Source organism: Galeopterus variegatus, unplaced genomic scaffold, assembly GCF_000696425.1.
Source record: "Galeopterus variegatus unplaced genomic scaffold, G_variegatus-3.0.2 Scaffold1356, whole genome shotgun sequence".
Taxonomy (NCBI): domain Eukaryota; kingdom Metazoa; phylum Chordata; class Mammalia; order Dermoptera; family Cynocephalidae; genus Galeopterus; species Galeopterus variegatus.
In genome coordinates this window covers 437,781-442,633 of record NW_007727467.1, presented here as the reverse complement: position 1 = coordinate 442,633, position 4,853 = coordinate 437,781, and positions in this window count along the sequence as shown.

The following is a 4,853-nucleotide window of genomic DNA, read 5'->3' as shown; positions in this document are numbered from 1 at the left end:
CCCATTCACCACTAGCCCAGCATCCTATTTTCAAAGCCCAGTTTCAGTACTACCTCCTCCATTAAAACTTCCTTGATCAGCCCTCACTCATTTTCCACAAAAGCACCAGTCATATTCTGTTTGTATTAAAATATCCATGTAATTCTCATATTATGCTCCAGTTTTCTCACCTATAAATTGGGAATAAAATTGGTTGTTTTAAGGGCAAATATGAATTAATACTCAAAGATGTGCTTAGATAACACCTGTCACATAGTAAGTGCTCAGTATATTTACTTGCAACAATGACTGGTGTCTCATTAGATTGTAAAGTCCTTAAAAACTTAAACTCTGTTTTGTTTATATTTGGATTTCCTAAATTACTAAACTCCTAAGAGCCCCTCAACAAGTGCTTGTTAAATTAATTGGTACTCTGAAAATTGAGAAATACATACTAAATTATACAATGGGCAATTGTCCCAATTTTATACATAATTTAGATAATACTTAAATATTTTAAAAATATATTGTTTTTAAAAAGTAAAAAATATGATATATCCAAATGGGGACATAAAGAAACTCTCCCATTCACCACTAGCCCAGCATCCTATTTTCAAAGNCCAAATGGGGACATAAAGAAACTCTCCCATTCACCACTAGCCCAGCATCCTATTTTCAAAGCCCAGTTTCAGTACTACCTCCTCCATTAAAACTTCCTTGATCAGCCCTCACTCATTTTCCACAAAAGCACTACCAGACTTAGTGCTGTTCATTTTTCACGTACAGTCGGCCCTCCATCTGCAAGTTCCGCATCGGCTTCTGACTGTGAATCAAAAATATTAAAAGAAGAAAAACAATACAACAATAAAAAATAGTAAGAATAAAAAATAATACAGTATAACAACTGTTTATATAGCACTTATATTATACTAGGTATCATAAGTAATCTAGATATGATATAAAGTATACTAAAGGATATTCATAGATTATATGCAAATACTATGCCATTTTATATCAAGTACTTGAGCATTCAGGAGTTTTGATATCCACTGGTGTCCTGGAACCAATGCCCTGCAGATCCCTAGAGATGACTGTAATCTATCTCTTTCTTCCTGGTTAATTGTGCACAAGAATATGTTTGCTTAAAAGCAAAAATCATAATTAAATCTCTTTGTTTTTTGCAAGACTCATAGTTGAAAGCCTTTTTCCAGAGTAGGTTCACAGTAATGTTTGCTGAATGAATGAATGAAAGAAAACATGCTCAGTACCAGAGTACTTTGACAGTACTAAGAAATATAAGATATTCTTTCTGCCATCAACTCTATTGCAACCTCTTATAATTTATGTTTCCATGCACATCAGACAAGGGTAAGAACCAGTGGTTGTTTTCCACAAATCATAGGATGCACCCACCGCTAAGTGCTGCAGATCTATGGACTCAGAGTGCAGTGGGTTAGTCTTGAATCTCGGCAGATTTGGGGAAGAGCAAAAACAGTCTTTGAGGAGTGCTAAATTATTGAATTCTGAATGAGGACAGTCTCTTGACGATGTGAGGAGTCTGTGTGGCTACGGGGAAGACAACCAAAGAGAGTTTTAGGTGCAGGCAGGTGAGGTGAGTGGAGACGCATGTTTGGCTTTCACTGACACCTGACTGAAGGGCAGCCAGCCCTGCACAAGACAGCTGAATGAGTATCCTTGGTTTCCAGTTTCCCAGTGTCCTCGGGAAGGAAGAGGAAACCTGGAGGCGGGCCAGCGCCCCACTTTGGGTCAGCTTTCCAAGTCATGAGAAGCAGTACTCTGGTATGTGTTTTGTTTGTTTGTTTGTTTGTTTGTTTGTTTGTTTTTAATGAAGATAAAGTCCACTGTCTTACCAACTAGCCTTGGTAGCCTTTTCATTTTCTAGAGACTCATGCTAGAGCAGAAGGAGCAAATTGGGATTTGAATCCTTCCACTGGGGCTAACCAGCTAAGATTTCTCCAGCAACACCTGCAGCAATTCAAGCATTCACACCTGCAAATGAGGACAGTTGTGTCCCCTTCATAGTGTGGCAAGGATCAGAGGTAAATGTATGTGACCTCTCACAACAAGCATTTGATATAAGGCAGCTGCTATCATTATTAACATTACTATTATTTTTATGTTTGCTTATATGTCTTCCAATACATCCCAGAAGGAGATAAAATAAGTCCCTAATTACTTTTTCTTTATTTGAAAGTATTTATTGTTGATTCCTAGATGCCAGATATCTGTTAGGCACTGAGGATATTTTAATGAACGAGACAGTTTTGACTGTTCCTCTCATGGGCGTTATTATCAGCTACAAGCAATATATATTGAATAATTAAGCATGATAACTCTGCAAAGTAAAAGTTAAGAATGAGCAAAAGCATGAAGCAGTGAGTGAGCTGATGAAAGCTGAATGTTCAAGAGCTGGTACAGGAGAGTTGCTAGGAGCACCTTCCAGAGCTGGGCATCTCCGTGCCTCCTCTGCAAAATATGAAGAGAATTGTACCTACCGCATAGGATTGCTGTGAGGATTCAATCGTACTGGAGCCCTCCTTATAGGAATCTTATGAGGATTGAATGAGTATATAGAAAGTGCTTAATACAGTGCTTAGTACATGGGAAGTGCTATGTGATCTTGTGTTTGAGGAATAGACTGTGGGAATATGGAAGCCACTATGTCACCAGATAGCTGAGGTCCTTGCGTATTGCTTTATAGTTAGGAAAAGCTTTGTAGGGAAGCTAAGTGTATCACATGAATAAGCCTTTACTAAGGCGAGTCATGGGGTGGAGAGGTGGAAGGAAGGTATTCCAGGCAGAGCAGTGTATTCTGTGGAGGAACCAAAGTTCAACACAGCTCATCAATGCAGCGTGATACAAGCCACATATGCAATTCCAAATTTTTAGTAATGGCATTAAAAAAAGGCAGGACAAAGAAAAAGATAATGAGGTTAATTTTAATAATATACTTTATTTAACCAGTATGTCAGAAATATTATCATTTCAACACATAATCAATATAAAAATATTAAAGAGATATTTACACTTTTTTCATGCTAAGTCTTTGAAATCTGGCACATGCTTTTACACTTTAGAGAACATTAAAATTTGGACTAGCCCAATGTCAAGGGTTCGATGTACATAACTAATGGCTACCATATTTGACAATGCAAGGCTAGATAGTCCTTTACAGACTTTTGCTCCAGCTTAGGAGTTTGTACCTTATCTTATGATGGTGGCACTGGGGGAGAAGTGAGGATGGTGGCATTCTGGCAGAAAGATGGATTAATTAAATTTGCCTTCTAGAAAGTTCCCCTACTGCTACAGCTGTATGGAGTTTGGGTATAGGTGTATGGGGGATGGGTGTGGGTGCAGCTGTATGGAGTGAGCACAGGTGAAGAAAGCATGGAAGCCAGAAGACCGTGGGGAGACCATGGCAGTTGCCTAGGAGAAGACCTGGGAGCCAGAACAAAGTTGCAGCAATGGGTGGAGAGGACAATGGAGTTGAAGGATGGGAAGGAAACCAAATGCACAGGGTAGGGTGACCAGATGCACGTCGGTCTGGTGCAGGAGAGGGGGGATAAGAACAAAAGACAAAAGGCAGGTTTCTGAAGTTCACGCCTGGGTGCCTGGATGCCTGGGTGGTGCTGGTGGCTCCACGCGGGGATGATAGGGGAATGTTGATGAGCTTCGGTTAGACATGTGGACTAAGTTGCCTGCGGTTTTGCCAAGTTGAGGTGCCCAGCACTGTACATTCTACCAATGAAGAGTCGGTATATTATGGGAACGTAAATTGCTGCTGTCAATCAGCACTCCTCAAAAACAATTTTGCCACAGAGTTAGCTGCGTCTTCATTATCACTTGATTACAGTTTTAAACTTAGACTGAGACATTTCATTTACTCGGACACATTTCTCTCAGATCTACAGTTAAGCCTGTGGGCACATGGAGTCTTTATTTAAAAATTACTTAGTCATTATGTGGCATGATGGCATGAACTGTGTGGGCAGAATGACTGAGTTGTAATTGTGACTCTGCCACTTACTATGGAAACTTGGGCATTACTTAACTTCTATGTGCCTCAGTTTTCTCAACTGCAACATGGAATTGAATATACTTAGCTCATAGATAGGTGTAAAGCTCAGAATGATTTCGAACATATAGTAAGCACAATACAAATATCGGCTAAATAAACATGCTTCAGGCGACCTTACAGAATGTGTCCTCTTTGTAAATATGGTGTCTTGTGTCTTCTTTGTCTAAAGCATTTAGATCTTATCTATATATCAAGTGATTTAAAAAAAAAAAACTCTATTTGGGCCGGCCTGGTGGCACACTCGGTAGAGTGTGGCGCTTGGGAGTGCGGCGGCGCTGTTCGGATCCCATATAGAGACCGGTCTGCTCACTGGTTGAGCGTGGTGCAGGCGCGACACCGAGGGTTGCAATCCCGTTGCCGGTCACGAAAAAAGACAAAAAGGAAAAAAAAACCTCTATTTTAAACTAATCCCAAATATTTTTATTAAAATAACTGGTCAGAGAGTGTCTTTTTTGTTTTTTGTTTTTTTCCAATTCTATTTTTTTCTCATGAACATGGGCTATTGCAATAGCAAAGAGCCTCTAGTAACTGGTAATCCTTTAACATAATTTTTTTTTAATATTTAATAAGAAATAATGATAAAAAGTAATAGATAAAAGTGGGATTTTCATTCTTAAAGTATTTTCTGATATATTTTCATTTTTTCTTGCTCTAGAATTTAGAGTGTTTTCCTTTTTTCCTTATTTCTTGGGAGAATAAAAGTATTAATAAAAGAGAACACCTGACTGAATTTGTTTTCTGTTCTTTCATTAGATACCCATTACATTCTGTAGGA